Genomic DNA, 19,202 nt, shown 5'->3' on the forward strand with positions numbered 1-19,202 from the left:
CATTTTACTGACCTGTTCTGATGGTTCTGACCATGGCCCGATTGGCCTGGTCCTGTATATAGTCCCCTGTGAATATTGCCCGTGCCAATTGGCACAGTGTAAATGTGTGATGAGGTTTCTAATATGTTTATGACACTACAAAGGCTATTTTGATATAAGCCTGTGTGGAGTTTCTTTTGTGGTGTGCCTAGTGTGTTGCTGCTCTGTGTGTGTAGCGCAAACGCTTTACACATTGTCTCCAGGATAAGCCTGACTGCTCGTGCCAAGCTACCAAGGGGGTGAGCAGGGGTTATCTTCAGCGGGCAACTCCCTTGCCCTGACTAGAGTGGTGGTTTCTGCCTGGCTTTGGCGCAAGCCTTAGCCAACCAGAAATCCCATTTCTAACAAACACATATTATCTTGGTATACAGATCAGGTATGTACGAGACCCTAGTCTATTTTGGGAGAATAAATGTTTTCTTCTTTTCTCGGTGACTAGAGATACAGAGTGCACAACACATGTATATTTTTATTTTTTCACATACCACTGTTTTTATCCTTATCACTGTGGGTATTTTGTGTAGCCTGGGCAACATACAGGTAATATATATTATTTGACTTATTCTGAGGAGGTAATTGATTATGGATATTAAAGTTGCTATTTCTATTAAATGGATTATCTTTCCCCAGAATATCCCGACATTTGCTACTACCATTACATTTGACCAGATTCAGTCGGCTATCTGTAGGTAGAAGATACCCTAGAGTACACGGAAGATTGATGAGGATTGTCTAGTCCTCCCTCTTTTTCATTTTCTAACCTCACAAGGTATTTTACTCTAGGAGTCCATAAATTATTCATTATGGTTATGGCAATAGAATATAGAATGAGAGTAATCATGGGAGTGTGATTGCTGGAAATGAGAGTATCATCAGGATTTAAATGTATGTATTTTTATTAAACAAGCTTTAATTATTTGTTTTTGATTGTTGTCTTTGCAATTCTTTTTCCCTCGTATGTCTATATATACATGTACTATAGACTTCACAAACAGAATAATCGGGAGTTATCTACAATCCTGAAAAAGGTGGTTTGAACAAGCGGCTACCCACTTAAACGCATTGATGCTTTGTTTGAATAGAAACTAGATCACTAGGATATCTGCGTATTAACGAGAAAGATTAAAAATTAATATTCCAATTACGATAGATAATCTAACAGCGCCTGGTGGTTCTATTCATTGAAATGAACTGTGTCTCTCTTTTTTCTCCCGTTTTTTTTTCTTATGCATAAATATTATATAATTGTGCATTTTGTCTTCTGTACTTGTGGTACATCCAACCAAATACCTTCAAGATTTGCAAAGTGATTGTTTTTATATTTTTTTTATCTTTTATTGTGTCATTGATATCATTGCTCTGTTTTTTATTAAATAACATAATAGTTTTTATACTAATTATTTTTGATTGGGGTACATTTATGCTCTGTTGATGCTTCTTGAGTATATGGCGTGGTTATATTTGAGATGTGTTTTTAAGTAAATCAAAGAGGATTTCTGTTTTTTGACTTGTGCACATTAAGTATGTGCCAGTGTTATTTCAAACTCCATACCAATACTTTGGACATTGTAGTGTGGTCCGTGACGAGATTAACTTTGTCTGTTTGCTCTATTGTCTGATTCAATTTTGACTGGGGGTGATACATTGCAGAATGTAACAAACATTAAATACTTACTAATTCAAATGATAACTTCACAGTTGAAGACCAGACAAACCCAGGATTGCAAGTCACCAGCCCAGCAAACAAGTATAAAAATGGACCTCGTCCAGAGAAGTCCCCACCACCACCAGCTACCATAACCTGCAACTCAAAATTTTGCAAGCTTTGGGAGGCCCCATCCATGTGTGGGAGATAACACCACAAAAGAGCTTAAATTACAAACCTTTTGCGCTTCCAGTTGGCCACATGTGAACCAAAACCAAACATTACAACTAGCTTTCATGTAGACAATGCTAAATCCACAGAAACTCTCAACGCACATAATTACCTAATGTGAAAGGCACAGGGCACACAGAAGGAATGCACCAACATATTTTTGACATCCATTCCAGGGGGATTCATTTATACCCCTTAAACAGAGTAATCCAGTAACACCAGGGGTGAACCTCATCCCAAAAGTGCAATTGTCCTTTGGAATCGCACCAGATGGAAATTGCCCCCTAAATACATTTTTTTGCAGACAATGTATCCAAATCTGCCAGCAGTTTCGTCTTCATGTACACAGAAACTCTTGCACCTTGTGGAACAGAGATCATGATTGTAAACCTCAGCCACATTGCCTTATGAACGCAGTTTATTGTAGGTGCCATTGAATGCTTATTCATTGTTTCTATCGACATAACATGGAAACTGTTAGAAAGCCATCATATACAATCTTAAAACAATGAGCAAATTGCTGGTATATATGGAATACATATAAGTGCCAATATATTTAAAGTTATCAATAATGATTTCAAATTTAATTATGAGTACTGCCTACTGGTGCACTAGGAGCTTATTTTACCCCACTTCACTCTTAACTCTCCCAGATGCCATGGTCAAGGTGTATTATATAGGCTCATAATATGGACAAGTACAAGAATGTGTGCTGATACAACTTTAACACATACATTATCTATAGATATGGGATGCATGATGTTAAATTTTACTTCGGTTGATGAGGCCCATCTCTCTCCTTCGATCTCTAGTGGTGTTCGGAGAGATTCGGATGCATATATGGATTTAGCATCAAAAGGTTTGGTTGCTCAATATCCCTTTGTGTTACCTGATTAAGTGTGTCTTGTGTGTTTGTTTGTGGAGCCCCACAGGAGTTCGTTTCTCTATCTTTTCTTCCCTCTCTCTTCTTTCCCCGCTTTCTTCCTTTTTTCCTTTATTTTCTCTTTCTCCTTTTCTCCTCTCTCTTGCTATTTCTCCTCTTTCTTTTGCATAGTGATACTGTTGATGCTTTTTATTATTCCGGTCACTAATTCTCTGTATTCTACTATACTTATATGCAATTTATCCAATGAATTATTTGTAACTTGGCCACCATTGATATATTATTCTTTATCAATACTCATCACCTGTATCACTTTTTATTATGTTTTACTATTTATTTACTGCTTCAAATTCTAATAAAAAATGTTTAACTAACATTTTTTTACCTTAGCGAAAATGTGGTTGCTGCTGCCATTTTCTAACATTAACCATCATCCCAAGCTGTGCAGATTCTGACTTGAAAAGCCTCAATTTGATGTCTGAAAGAGTAAGTAAAAAAGTTCTTTGCTCAGCTCTGAAAATTTTACAGTTTTACATCATTTCGAATGTCATGTGTGTCCTATTTACCTCAGCCCCTGTCAAGCTACCCATACTTTCAGTTCCACCCTTTGAAGTCCACAGTATGATTATGAATACTTTAATCCTACTTACATGTGTTGCTAACTGTTTTAATTTGCTGTGTGCTAGGGGATCCTCTTGACTCTGTGATTCACAGTTTGAATTTGTCTTTTTGGTAATAAACATGTTCAGACTTCATGTAGGTCTAGGAGCAGATTATTTGAAATCTGAAATGCAGGATTAGTGTATAGTTACAGAATGATAACTAGCGGGATAGAGATTACTGAAGATTCTACACTTACAAGGGATTCTTCTTTTTTTACTTTGACTGATGTTTTGGCTGCCTTAAGCATCATAACCAGAGGTAGAACCCCAGGTTTGAATGGTATACCAGCTGATATCTTTTGGCATGAAAGAGATAAATGGGCTCAATACATCCTCTTGTCGGCAAATGCAATTGCACACAGTGCTCCAATACCTGATTCATGGAAGGGGTCAGATATTATTCCCATATACAAAAAGGAGGACAAATTACAGGCCGATCAGTCTGATCGACTGTATACAAAAGCTCTTTGCTCGATTTTTTTTTAGCAAAATTGAGGTCTGGAATGAGGAAAAGGCCATTATCTCACCTTCCAGGCTGGATTTCAGAAGAAGATATCCACGATTGTCTGCATTTTTTGCTTTCTTCTCATTTGTTGGAAGGCTGTGGTGGTTGGCGGTGACACCTTATATGTTGCCTTTGTCAACCTCAAGTCTGCTATTGATCTGGTTCCACGTGGTTTCTTACGGCACACCTGGGGATGACCTGAGTCTCCCTAATAAGCTTTGCTATTATTAATCCATCTCCGTGAGGGGAACTTTGCTCAAGGCCACTGGGGATCCCATGGACAGGTGACGGATCGATTCACTATTACTAAGGGTGTCCGACAGAGGTGTTTATTGGCTCACACTCTGTTCTCTCTATACCTCAACGATGTTGTTTCCTACTTGTCTTCCCTCCCAATCAATGCTCCATCCTTAGCAGGTATAAAACACAGATTTTTCTTTAAGCAGATGGCACCTTATTGATTTCCAAAATCCTGAGGCGTCTGCAACATGCATTAGATCAATTTCAAGAATTTCGCACCTCTCGTGGTTTGGAAATCAATTGTGTGAAGACAAAGTTAATGTTTTTTATATGGAAGCTTGAGCTGGGAGATGATTCTCTTAATAGAGTAGAGATTTTTAGTTATCTGAAAGTCACCTTATTCTCGAACCTTTCATGGAAAATTAAGTTGGACATTTTAACTCTTAAGCATAGGAAAATAACAGGAGCAATAGCAAGAGAACATAACAACTTCTTTATAAAACCTATTGCTTCTATCTTTGCAAATCTATATGCTATGGCTGCTAGCACTTGTCTCTATGGTTTAGAGTTTGGGGTTTTTTCTAATCCCCTGCTATTTCAGACAAAAGATTTTTGAGGAACTTGGTTCACTTACCACAAAGTACACCCCTCAAACCTTTGATGATGGATTTGGGTCAACATACACAGACAGATAGAGCTAAATTGTCCCCTTTGTTGTTCTAGAGGAGGCTGTGGTTCTGGCCAGAACTGGTACAATATGGTGACACACTAAGGGAAGTGATGGCTGTTGACAAATTTCTTAAAATATTATGGCTAAGACAGGTCCACAAACTGCATATAGAGATTGGTCTTGGGTATTATTGGACCAACCCGCTCTCAAGTCTACCTCTGACGGTTAGGCTGTTGGAGGAACACTATTCGCAGTTGTTTGATGAAAATACAGTTAGAGCGAGTATTGGTCACCCACTGATTGGAATTTTTTATGATTTTAAATATTTTTTCTTATTGGAACCATACTGAGATATTATTTCTGTACACTGAGACAGAAAACTATACTTTCACTTTAAGACTGGTATATTGCCTATCAAGACCTTTACTGCCAGATAGACCTTTGATAAGACGAAGTATGCCCAACATGAAATGCAGCTCCTGAATCTGTTGGATATGTTCATTTTGCTTGCCATGGGTATAACGGTTTTTGCCGCACATGGATTAAAGCTTTATTCAGGCTGATGGAGAGAAACATTAGCCAAGTAGCCCTTAGAAAACTCAGATTGGATTTTCATCCAGGCATATGTATGTGCTGTTGCTAAGTTTCTGGGCAAAATGTGGGTCATACGTGCAAAGGCATTGACAGCTATTGTTTAACCTTATTATCCTCTCCTAAACTGTATAAGAAATTAACACACACATTGTCTGTGCTTACTCACTCTGAATCTATGTGTGGCAACTATTGTCACCTTAGTATGAATGCTATTTGGATTCCCTAGGGATGTACCATTGTCTATCAGGTTTATACTTGTATTTTGCCCTTTCAGTCTCTACTCTTGTGCTCTTCTGTGATTTATCCAGTAAATTGAGGGTGTTGACCTTTTATTTAACTCTTTTATTACATCTTTTATCTGGCTTTTTAAAGGATGAGCTAATCAATAATTACATAATTTTTCAATTTCTAATCGACTTGTTCTTATTATGCTCTGGATAGCTTGTATTTTATGAATATTTTTTAACTATTTTACGCTTTTATGACTATTATTCTCAGTTCAGTTCATAAGCTTTTATTCGATTTGAAAGTACAAATCATACAAGCAAAACATTAAAATAAAATTCCTTATATATACAAAAAAATGACTCAAAATGTACACATGGGTATTGCATAAAAAGGGATAGGAAACATGTACAAACAATTAGTGGGCAACAGTTAATAGTTTAGAAATATAAGCAATATAGAAGTTTTACAAAAGGATCATATATGTACAGACAGGAAAACAATATATTTGTCACACCAAGTGATATTTCCTGGCAGCTGTACGTTAAAACAGAGATCCGAACGGCTCAAATGGGCACGGGGGAATACATTTGATGTATAAAGAAGGACCATACAATACATACTGTAAGCATAATACATGAATAATAGTTCGGCAATTACGGAAACATTTATGTAAAGACAGGAATGTATAAAAATAATAGCAGCACTATACATTTCCTGGCAGCTGTACATCTCAAAGGACATAGAAAGGGCATAATACAAAGGTAAAATGTTTTATATACAACATATACAAGTCGTTTATGTACAGACAGGTATGTATAAGATTATTACAACACTATACTTTTCCTGGCAGCTGTACATTTCAAAATAAAAGTGGCCACAAAAAAGCAAATATCCACATTCTCCAAAGAGGATAGTAATATCAAAGCAGTCTTTGAAGATCGGATGTTATATTTTATAAAAATAGGCTTAAGGTATTTTACCCTTAGAAAGTGGTAAAATTTGCAAAAAAGTAAAAAATGGCTACAGCTCTGTCGTGAGGTATTGTCGCACGGGCAGGGGGTCTCGGATCTGACTTTCTGGTTTGGGAAAGCCACAAGGTGATGTACGATACCCAATCTGACTCGGGTTAGTACGAATTGGTGGGAGGGACGAGTCACGTTCACAAGGTAGGATTGAAGCCCCGGAATTAAATTCAGTTCCTTATAGAACTTCACGGTGGCTAACTTACCGTGCACTTTGTCTCGCTCAGCCTTTTTAAAATTTAAAAACGTTTGCTTGATTTCTTTTTTAAGAATAGCGACTGCCAGTTCTGGATCAAGAAAGACATCAATATCAAATAAAAGTTTATACCAGAATTGAATGTATCTCAGCCACTGTATACGTGACGAGTGGTCCAAACCTATACAATCAAGAATAATCTCTTGAGTGAGTCGAGTCTCTGGCTTAGCCCAAATAGAACGCCACAATAAGAGTGGCCGAACGGCTGCTAAGTCAGATATAAACTCGATCCCTACCTCATTGTGAATTAATTGTACAGAGGTAGAAGGAGGGACACATAACAGTCTCTTTAAAAACTTATTTTCATCAGTTTGGAGCGAAGGACCTTCACTATGGCCCCACACACCCGCCCCATACAGTGGGGAAGAAACACAGTGGATGTTATATATATTGATCATATCTGGGATGCTTCTCGATCCAAGTTTAGAAGCAAATCGAAATATACTGCTGGTGGTCCGCAACATTTTCAAACTGATATTATCGAACTCAGATGTCCATGACCCATTGTTGGTGTAAGTGATTCCCAAATAACAGAAAGATTTAACGTGTATCATTTTATCACTGTCCAAGAAAAAGCTATGCTTCAGTTTGTTTACAGCCTGCCCGCATGACATAACATAGGTCTTAGATTTGTTCACACAGAGCCTCCTATTTTTGATAAACAGCATAAAACTATCGATTAGGCGCTGTAGGCCAATCTGGATGCGGGATAAAAGAACAGCGTCGTCCGCATATAGTAAAAGTGGGACAGGTTTACCTCCAATCGAAGGGGCGTCCGCTGGAATATCAACCAGGATACGATCAACACAATTAATGAAAAGGGAAAATAAAAGAGGGGCCAAAACGCATCCCTGGCGAATTCCCCTTGAGACTTTGAGGAATGGGGTGCATTCGCCTAGGGTGCCATAACGGACCTTGCAAGAGAGTTTTTCGTAAAGCCTGGCTAAAAAGTGAACAATTTCCTTCGGTGCCCCTGACTCTAGCAAAACCTCCCAAAGAATAGCATGATTAACTAAATCAAACGCGCTGCTCAGATCAGCAAAACATAAAAAAAGATTGCCCTTTTTGGCTACAGTATATTTATTAATGATTAGATCCAAATTTACACATTGCTCCAGAGTGCCCATACCTTTCCGGAAGCCGTATTGCACTTTAGTTAGAATATTCGAATCAGTTGCCCAGGTTTCTAACCTTTTGAGCAGGATCCTGCTCATAACCTTTACTGAGGCGTCCAACAAAGAGATCGGCCGGTAATTGGAGGCCTCAGATTTGCTACCTTTCTTGAATAGAGGATTTATAACTGATTGGCCCCAAGAAGGAGGAAAATTGCCTTCTGCCGCAGTTAAAAATCCTCACCAGAATGGGAGCCCACAAATTCGGTTCAGCTTTTAGTAGGTCAATGGGAACCCCATCCGGGCCTGGGGCTTTCCCCCCTTTACTATTAGAAAGCCCTTCGTAACCTTCCTCCAGAGTTACTCCCAAGGGTAGAGGAGTCCAGGATGAAGCCTCAGTAGTTGATACAACTAGGGGTACCCCTTCTGGGTTAAAGATGTTAGTAAAATGGATAATCCAGTCATTACATCCAACATAGGAAGTTAATTCCGGGATACCGTCTTTATTGAGAAAAGGGCTGTTAATTGTTTCCCAATAAAGTTTGCAGTTTTTGGTCTCTGCTGCTTCCTTTAACTTGTCCCATGCTTCACTTTGCAAGATCTTTTTTCTATTGAAGATTGCCATTTTATAGTTGGCCCTAAGTTGTTTTATTCCGTTACTGTCTCGTGGTTTGATACCTAATGCCTTCTTCAATTCCCGAAGGGCAAGTATACAGGGTTTGTCAAACCATCCCTGCTTCATAACTCTTTTGGATGAGGAAACCTTGGTAAAGATACCTTCGATGATAGTATTAATGGTGATGAAATGTGATAATAAGGAATCAGGGTTAATTACATTTTTTAAACAGTAGCTGATTTGTGTTTTGCAGCTGCTTATAACCTCCCTCTGTTTGGCCATGGAGTTGGTTCCAGACCATCTGATCCTCAGACCATTTGGTCTGATAGGTACTAGGTCAGTGGAACACATTTCTCCTGTCACTGGTGTTGTACCGTGACCCAGGAGGGTGATACAAATGCTATTATGGTCACTGAGACTTTCCTCTTTAATATACAGGTTGGAAAAGTCTCGTGTACTAGACAACAAGATATGATCTATAAATGTCCCAGCATCCCTTCCTGTAAAGGTGGGACATGTAACTGTCTGAATGTTTTTGTTACAGCTTAACAGGTGTAGGTCTAGTTTGGTTAACATTTTATTAAGTATTGAACCATAATGACAATGTGGGAAGTGGAGGAAGTCCTCCCTCTCACCCGCTCCCCCCCATTGGTTAGACATTACTGTTCCAAGGCCACAAGGATTCCCTTTAGACAGGTGGCATGGCTGCAGGTTAAAATCCCCTGCCCATATGACATCTACCTTTCTGTTCGAAATGCCCATAACCCTTACAATTTCCTTTTCAAGGGGGAATAAAATATTCCCTCTGGAGGCGTCAAAGATGTTATTGTAAAAATGTACAATGACCAGGTCAATTCCCATACTGCAATCAACCCTCACTACCTGGCTGTGGGTTCCCACAGTCGAACTGCTTCTGACAACACAGTTACACATCTTATTGGACAGAAGCATCAAAAGACCCCCCTTGGCCCTACCTGAACTGGATTTGGTGGCATTAAGACAATGGGATGAGTAACCTTCAATATTTATTTGCTCCTGGCACCAGGTTTCCTGGAGGAGGATTATGTCAAAACCTTCCCCAATAAACCTGGACCAAAAGGGGGAGTCTAATTTCCCTGCAATACCGGCAATGTTCCAGGAGATAAGGGTAAGACCGGCAGACTTGGAGGTATCATAAGCAGCCATCACCGGCTGGGGAACACAAGGTATGATCGGACTAACTTCCAGGGTACTTTCAACTAAGCCGGATCTAGAGACGTCAGAGGACGCACTCAATACGGGGCTAATACCTGAGGCACCTTTACATGAGTACCCATCAGCGAACCCCTGGGTGGTTTGGTTATTACTTATAATAATATTAGATGGAAAAGGTTCTGTGGGGCTTCCTACATTTACCGAATCATACCGTAGGACCGCCCGTCCAACGAAGGGTACACAGTCCGGGATGAGGGCTGCTGTAACTCTATCGTGGGTGGGTGGCTTACGTACATGGGGGGACCCTAACTGCTTGATGGCTGGCTGGCTAGAAGCTGATGAAGCACTAAGTCAGTCAACCATCTCCAGACAGTCGAATCTGTTGCTGGTGTGAATACCTTGCCATCCATTCCCCATAGGATGGCCTTTATTGGGGTACCAAGGACGGGGTACCCAATCCCTGTTCCTGCTCTTTTGTGTCATCCAGGGACCTCCATAATTCCAAGCTTGTTCTTGAGGAATAACCCAATTGGGGGGTAGTATTGGGGGATGAAAATTAAATACAGGTGGATAGAAAAAGGAGAGCCGCTGGGTATCGATTCCCCCCTTCTTCTCCAACTCTGGCCACGAGCAGATATGATTCACCGAGGATGCGTCTTCGCAAGTAACAATGACGCAGTCCCCCTGAATGCTCTTTGGACTTGCCCCCACCCATGATACCATACGGACAGAAGTTATTCTACAGGTATTAGTAGGCTGTAGTGGCCTGTTGATACTAAGCCATTGGAGAATTTTGTTCAAGAGGGACCAGGAAGGTTCATCGGTACCTGCTGGAAGTTCCGGGACTCCTGTTAGAATTACCGTAAATGGGGAGACCTCAGGTGGCAGATAAACTGAACGTTTAGACCTAGGCCCCCTCCTAGCATCTGTATGATTTAATTTTTGGGTCACCGAGGGTTTATCTTGGGGTGGCTGCAGAGACCCCTTAGCCGCGGTGACATTGGCGGCTGTGGGTAAAACTGCAGAAGAGTTTAGTTTAGTTTAGTTTATGACATTTGTTAAGCGCTTGGTTGCACAGAGAACAGTGCGTCCCCGCGCTGACAACCCTACCTACAACTCTTCAGCTTAGCTCACAGAGGGTGAGCAAAGGGACACGGGTGAACTATGCTGAGTTTATCATGGGGAAAAGATGGGTTTTCAGCCTCTGTCTGAACCTGGTTTCAGACGGATCCATCCTCAGTTCGATAGGTAGGTTATTCCAGTCGTTGCTGGCATGGTGTTTGAAAGAACGTCCTCCCATCCTTGCTCTATGTATCCGAGGCACCACTAATAGCATGCTACCCATCGACCTCAAAGGACGTGAAGGGCGATAGACTGGAAGCAGGTCCTGAAGATATGGAGGTGCTTTTTTGTGAGCTATACGGTGGGTGATGCACATAGTTTTAAATTTGATTCTTTCCTTTATTGGGAGCCAATGAAGGGAGCGTAATGCATGTTTCCCAGAGGCTCTCCTAGGGAGGTTAAGGACCAGCCTAGCAGCTGCATTCTGGACGCGTTGTAGCTGTGTTAGGCCCTTTTTACTAAGTCCACATAGGAGGGAGTTCCCATAATCTAACTGGGAGGTGACCAAGGCGTGTACCATAGTTTTTCTGGAGCTGGGGGGCAATAGGTCCAGGATTTTCCTTAGGACCTTCAGAAGTCCATAGCATTTTCCCGCGACCTTACCAACATGATTGGTGTAGGCTAGATTAGAGTCTAGAAGAAAGCCAAGGTTCTTAACTGTATCTACTGGGGCCGGGACAGAGCCCAGTTCAGTGGGCCACCAGGCAGAGGTCCAGATGGAAGGACATGGACCTACAATAAGAACTTCCGTCTTGTTACCATTAAGGCGGAGACAGTTCTGTTTCATCCAGCCGTCAAGTGCCACAAGGCAAGCCGAGAAATTCTCAGCATCCACAACTGGATCACGGGACAGATTGATCACCAGTTGTGTATCATCTGCATAGGAGACTATTGCCACACCATATGACTCCACCAGTTTGGCAAGGGGTTCCATGTACAGATTGAATAATGTAGGGCTCAGAATCGAGCCCTGTGGAACCCCTTGCCTGAGACACCTTACACTGGATTTGCATGGTGGGCAATGCACTTGAAATCTCCTGTTCTTAAGAAAGGATACCAGCCACTCATGAGCAGGTCCGGTTATTCCCTTTTCACTCAGTCGGTCCAGTAGTACGGGATGTGATACGGTATCAAACGCCGCACTTAAGTCCAATAGGACCAGTGCGGCCGTGTGACCTTCATCCGCCTTGCTCCGCAGCAATTCTGTTGATAGGAGGAGGGCGGTCTCTGTCGAGTGTTTAGCTCTGAAACCCGATTGAGACGTGTGCAGGAGCAAGTTTTCCTCCATAAAGCTTACCAGGTGGCGGTTAGCCAATTTTTCTACCACCTTCGCACAGTAGGGGAGAAGGGAGATTGGTCTTAGGTTGTCTAATTGCGTTATGCTTATGTGGGCTTTCTTTTTAATTGGGACGACTTGGGCCAGTTTCCAGCTCTCCGGAACTAGACATTCATGGAAGGAAAGCGAGGCCATATTGCCTATATGCTTCGCTACCTGGGGAAGATTACTTCGAAGAATTCTCACTGGTACCGCATCTAGGGGAGAGCCCGAGTGAATGTTCGATAGGATGTTGATAAACTCCTCAGTTTGGGGAACCACAAATTTCCTAAGTTCTTTTCTGGCCTTATTTCCGTAGTTAGGGTCGGGCAAATTAGTAGCATCTGAATTAGTCTGAAACGAAGCATAGATCTTTTCTACCTTCCCTATAAAGAAGTCTGCGATCTCATTGCATGACTCGGTCGTGGGTGGGACTTCCCCTGATCTCGCGGGAGGGGCGGAGAGTTCCTTCAGAATCATAAAGAGCTCTTTCGATGTATTCTCTGCACAGTCTATCCTGTTGTTATAGTACTCTCTTTTAGATTTCCTGATCTGGTTGTGGTAGACTCTAAGTTCGCTCTTATAGACTTCGCGTAGTGAGGGGGGGTAATCCACTCTCCATCTACGCTCCAAGGTTTTACATTTGGTTTTAGCGGCGCGTAGCTCAGCGGTGAACCACGGAGCGGATTTCGTGCTCCGTGCCATGGGTTTGTGAGTCCACGGGGCTACATTGTCCAGCGCACCTTGAACCTATTCTTCATACATCTTGTACGCCTCCACCAAATTGTCGCTAAGCTTTGGGGGGTCCTGTTCTAGGGCTTGACTGAAGGCATCGTGACTAAATTTCCTCCAGTCCCTGCGTCTAATAACGGGAGGTTTCTGTAAGGGCCCCCTATTGGGCAGTTTTCTGAGTTGAAATGGTATCAGATAATGATCTGACCATAGGATCTTAGTCGGAGCAGAGACACTTATATCGTCCCAGTTAGTAAAAATTGGGTCCAGTAGATGTCCTGCTTGATGGGTGGCTCTATTGTCAGCTAAGTCAAACATAAGAGCTCTGAGTTCATTGATTAAGGAAACGGCCTCTCTGCAGTTGACATCCTCAAAATGCACGTTGAGGTCTCCTACAATCATGAACTTATGATGGCGTAAAGCAGATTGCGTTAGAACATCCAGGAGGCTTTCAATGAACGCAGTTGCCACACCCGGAGGACGATATATAAGGTAGCCCTTAATGGTACAGTTGGGGCTAACCGTAATAGAGAAGAGTCCTGCTTCACATTTATTAATGGAAGTTGGTTCAAGAGAGACTGGTAGGTCGCTTTTGTGAATAATAGCTATCCCCCCCCCTCTTTGGTCCCCTCTATTGATGTGAAGAATGTCGAAGCCGGGAGGGAGGGCCTCTACGATATCAGGGATGGATTGTTCATCCAGCCATGTCTCGGTCAAGAAGACTAAGTCGGGTTTGTCGTCAATCAGTAGGTCATAGATGTTCAGGCTATGCCGTTTCATTGATCGGCAGTTCAGTAATAAGGCAAATAGTTCCTTACCTTCCTTACTCGTCGCTTGGTCTCTGCGGATAGTATGGCCGCAGCCCACACATTTCAGGGGCCATTGTTCCACCTGCAGCTTGTGATAACATTCCGGCGGCAGCCTCCTGCGCAGCTGAAGTAATGCCTGCCTCGTATATGTTACAATCCCATGTTGGTCTGAGATGGTTTGGCCAGGGGGACGGGGCCTGGGCCGCGGATGGTCGTGGACGGGCGCAGACGGGCTTGCCTTAGGCGCGCCTTTGGCGCGCAAACGGCGCTCCCGCTGCGCTCGTCCGCTGCGCTTGCGTGGATGGCACATTTGGGGAGAGGGTGGGTGTGGCCAGAGAGATGGGCGTGGCCTCGCGAAGCAGCGATGGCGGCCCTTTAACTGAGGACTAAGAGGGTTGGGTAGTGTGTGGTTGGCTAGATAAGTGTAACTGAGGTGTAGGTTGAGGTGTGGATTTGACTTTGGATTTGGAAATTGCACAATTATTTGGAGCAGGTAATGAGGTGGTTAAAGGCTCTTTAGTTTTTGCCTGTACTTTGGGTGTAACAGGCGGTCTGGGTGGATTAACCGGTGTGGCCCCAGAATTAGGTGCTACCGGTACCCCTCCGGTTTTGGTGATTCCCACCCTGTTCTGATTGGGTATTTTGGTGAGGAGTATGGCGAGTTGCTTTTCTATTGCCATGATACTCCTCTCCAATGGTTGGAGATGGAATTTTAGTAGGTCCCTGAAACTAGCAAGAAGTTGTGGAGTATCGATGTCAGACAGACTGGGGCCTCCCTCTTTGGCATTGTCCAAAGTGGGGTATTGCAGATTGGATGGATCTGATGTAGCAGAGTTTTTACTGGGAGGGGCATTGTTGGATAATGGAACAGTAGGCCCTTTCTTTTTGTTGGTAATATGGTGGTCTATATTGGTATTCCCCTTTTTGTGTGCTTCTGGCTGTTTTGGAACAGCACCTTCTCTGACCCCCCTGAGCTTATTAACTTGTAACGGATCCTCTACCAGATCTTCGGATAAGATATGCTCAAGGTCTGGGGTTATCTCAAGGTTCCCAGTCGATTCCAATTCCAGTGACAGATTGGTAGCTGATAGATCTACAGCACAAGGGATGGAATGAACTTGTGCTGTGGTGCCAGACTGTATTAGAATTGGGATAGGGGTAGCTGATGGCAGTGGGGTTAAGGCTGCTGCTATGGGCCCAATTGAGGATCTCCGAGCAATCGCAAGTTCCTGGGACACCCTACGTTCTAAAACGGCAATGTTTTGGTTAATAGCCTCAGTTGTTTTAGTAATGAATAAGTCAATAGGGCCTGTAAATGAGGCAGCCTTGAGGGCTGTTTTGCGTCTTGAACCCCTAGTCATAGTTTTGACAGTTTAAAGTCTCTCAATTAAATGTTGAAATATCCAAAATCAATGGGCTAAGTTAGTACCTTTGTGGCAGTATCAGGAAAGAACGAGGCAAGGGGGGTGGCCCAGCCCAGCCTGGATCAGTCTGGAATGGGCTGAAACGGGCCCGCCCTTGGCCCGGGCTTCGCGCGGCGTCCCGCGAGACGGTGAGGATGCTGCTTTTGAGCGCCTCCTGGCGCTTGCAGGTGACGCGGCAGGGCGCTGGGGCTTCTGGGGGTTGTAGTGTGGTCCGCGCTCGTCTCCGTTTGGCGGCCCCGCTCTGATGTTAGGAGAGCGCAGGTCGGCGGGAGACAAGCAGCGAGGCGTCCACAGGTGATTCTCACAACCCCAGGCACTGGACAAACGAAGAGTGGCAGCAGGTCAGCAAATGGCAATGGTTTCCCCCTTATTCTCAAATAGAGCAAGCAATTGATTGAATGAATGATAACTATATGAATTTGAACATCACTTGAAGATGTAGTTATAACGAAATCTCATTAATTAACAGTTATCATGAAAAGAGATATCCCAAATAGGAAAATTGTAACAGCAAGACAAAACTTTAGTTGTGACGCTGGTTAATTAAGACACAATTTAGTATCCAAAATGTTGAGTTTCCAAAACGGAGAGCTGCATTTTTACTAAGTTAAAACAGTCAGTATTTGTACAAAAAATGAATAAAAATTCAATGTATTGAATTAATTTGATACATTTGGACAATAGCATTGCTGACAAGGTAAGCAAATTCCCTGAAGTTGCATTTGCTACAAAAAGAGCTTTCGATGTTTGTTTATGTCACAGCATTTCGACATTTCAATTCAGAGGACATGAGACACTAACTCCCAAGTTGGCCAACACAATTCTATAAACTCTGGAATTGTGAAATGTGTACTATACAAAAGGTAGAATTTAGGATAAGTATAGAGGTACTTCAGTGGATACTAGAAATAGTAATTATCTATTGGAAAATATAAAAATCACGATAGAAAGCCTAAAGAATTTACATAATTGATATCACTTGTACAGATCCAATTGGACATAATGATGATTTTGAGATTAAAGGGTCTAAGCTGAGGCAAAATGGGTAATGTAAGAGGGATGGAAGCATACTGCTTCACCTCCCAGCACTGTTTGCCCCTTTGCATTCTGGTAAATGCAGTTCAATTTACATGCTTACTTGAAGTTTTTCAGAGTGTTTCACCAAAGTTGGTGCAGGTTAGTGCTGGTAATCTCTAGACACATGTGTTTCTGGATTTTATCCTTCATCAGTAGAGATAAAATTAAAATCTTCTGGGGTTTGCTTAGAAAGCAGCCACATTCCTCTCAGGTCTCTGTACCTCTCCCTCGCGCAAAGGTGCATCTCCAGGAGCTCGTCAGCTCAGAGGCTCAAGGGAGCCATTTCAAACAGAAGGGGGATGGGAGCACACTGCTTCACCTCCCAGCACAGATCGCCCCTTTGCATCCTGGTAAATGCAGTTCAATTTACATGCTTACTTGAAGTTTTTCAGAGTGTTTCACCAAAGTTGTTGCAGGTTAGTGCTGTTAATCTCTAACACATGTGCTTCTGGATTTTATCCTTCATCAGTAGAGATAAAATTAAATTCATCTGGGGTTTGCTGAGAAAGCTGCCACGATCCTCTCAGGTCTCTGTACCTCTCCCTGGTGCACAGGTGCATCTCCAGGAGCTCATCAGCTCCGAGGCTCAAGGGAGCCTTTTCAAACAGAAGTGGGATGGGAGCGCACTGCTTCACCTCCCAGCACAGTTCTCCCCTTTGCATCCTGGTAAATGCAGTTCAATTTACATGCTTACTTGAAGTTTTTCAGAGTATTTCACCAAAGTTGGTGCAGGTTAGTGCTGTTAATCTATAGACACATGTGTTTCCGGATTGCGGTCCGCAAAATCCGTTTATGTTTTATTTTTGCGTGTTCGCGGGGCCCTTTGCGTGTTCGCAGGGTTTTTTTCAGCATGCCGACTGCGAAGTTACCCATGTGGTCGTACATGGGCGCGGCCATCTTATTTTCAGTGTTCGCATTGCGTATATCCGTTTCCGGGCGCTAGTTTCATGCTCGCGTTGTGCGAGGGGCGGGATTGCGTGGTCGCGTACTTTTGCGTGCTCACGGAGGAAATATCGCGCAAACTTACCCACGCGGTCGCAATGGACGCGGCCATCTTGTTTTCCATTCACTGCTATGGTTCTGGGCATGATTTTTCCATCCTCTTTTAATCTCTGCAATCCTTTGCTTTTTTGAACTTTTTTAAATCTTTTTTAATCATTATCTATCACTTTATTTTTCTACATCTATATTGTGTGTTTTTTTCTACTTTTTCTTACTTTTTCTTACTTAAGTACTACTTTGTACTCTCGATCTCTCTTTTCTTTTCTTTTCATTTTACCTTTTTCCTATTCCTTTTTTTGTTTTCCAGAACCATTGCAAGGGAAGTCGGCCCTAGCAAGAGGAAGAGTCCCGCACCGCGCAGCCGGCTCCCTTGCGGGCGCTTAAGGTCGAAGGATAGCATAGCCAGGGAGATCTTTAGTGCGGTGGAGGGTGCATCACTTATCTTTTATTTGCAGGGCCATCTCCCGAAGACCATCGCAGCAGGGGCAGGCCCGGTACAAGGTATGGCCTCCGGGAGCGTTGCCAGATCTGGGCAAAGGTGTTCCGGGCCATGTTTAGGGAGTCGGGTTTCCGGCGCACCTACAACCAGGCGACGCACCAGTGGTCGGACATCCTTGACGGGGAGCAGGACCTGCTTGACCTGCTAGGCATTGAGATCACTGGGCTTGGTGAGTAGCTATTTAATAACTACTTTATTTCCTTCTGGTCTGTGTTATATTGCTAATATATGTTTTTTCCCAAGAGCAAGAATGCTGCTGATTCGATTACATTGCAGGTAAATTAATGTTTAAATAGCTTCTGTGATTGCATGTGCTCGCCTGCTCAGGGGCATTGCTACTATGCTTACTTGTTTGCAACTTTGTGCTCTTTTGGCCTGATTATGTATGAGTGTAGTACTTTACAGAACTGCGTAATGCTAGAGAGACTAGAGACTCATGTCTAGTCCTTCCTTTGTACTCCTGCTGCCACTAAGAAGAAATAGTGGTGGATTGATAGGTTGAGTATAATATGACTTGTTATTTAGTAGTAGGACATTTTTTAGTGGTCTGCAATAATGATGACGGACTGTGTCTGTCACGTCACGTGCTGCTGAGTGCTGGCAGTCGTAGTAGAACCTTTTTGTTGTTGGTTTAGTTAGTGATTTACATAACTTTCCAAGATTGCGGTCTGCGAATCCAGCAATACTGTACTATCCTCCTAGTTGACCAGATCCGATAGGTCAGTACATGTAGTGCAATTGTTGGTAATTTGTTTCCCCGAGATAATTTTAGATTGTGGTCAAAGACATCAAATATTTCAAAAAAACAATCATACATGTTTGTGTTTATTTCATGATCATCAGCTCCTCCCAGGGGCAAGACGACAACAGAGACGCCGGCCGAACAAGGTGGGCAGGATAGGTCCTCCGAGGTCTCTTCTGCTGGCCCCAGTAATTTGTTCTGTTGTTAATATTAATAATTATATTTCCCTAACTTTTACAGCACCTATTCATTCCAAACTGTTTCCTAATTCTATTTTTTACAAAATAGTCTTTGATCTTCTTGTAGACTGTGAACAAAACTCTGATCCAGCAATAGCTCTAGGCACTGAGTGCAGTCCTCTGGGTTGCCCTTTCTGTTTATTCCAGTCTTCTTAATGTTAGTACTTTGACAATTTCCAACAACAACATGTCAATGTCCACCAAGAATAAGCTAGTAGTTGGCTTTTTAATTTGATAGGAGCACATACCATACCGCTAGTGTTTCAGGGACTATTCTGCACATACAGAAGTATGGACAAGAGAAATAGGACATTGTTGATGATAGGTGCAGTTCGACTTTCCAC

This window comes from Lissotriton vulgaris, chromosome 2_1 (assembly GCF_964263255.1).
Source record: "Lissotriton vulgaris chromosome 2_1, aLisVul1.2, whole genome shotgun sequence".
Classification (NCBI taxonomy): Eukaryota; Metazoa; Chordata; class Amphibia; order Caudata; family Salamandridae; genus Lissotriton; species Lissotriton vulgaris.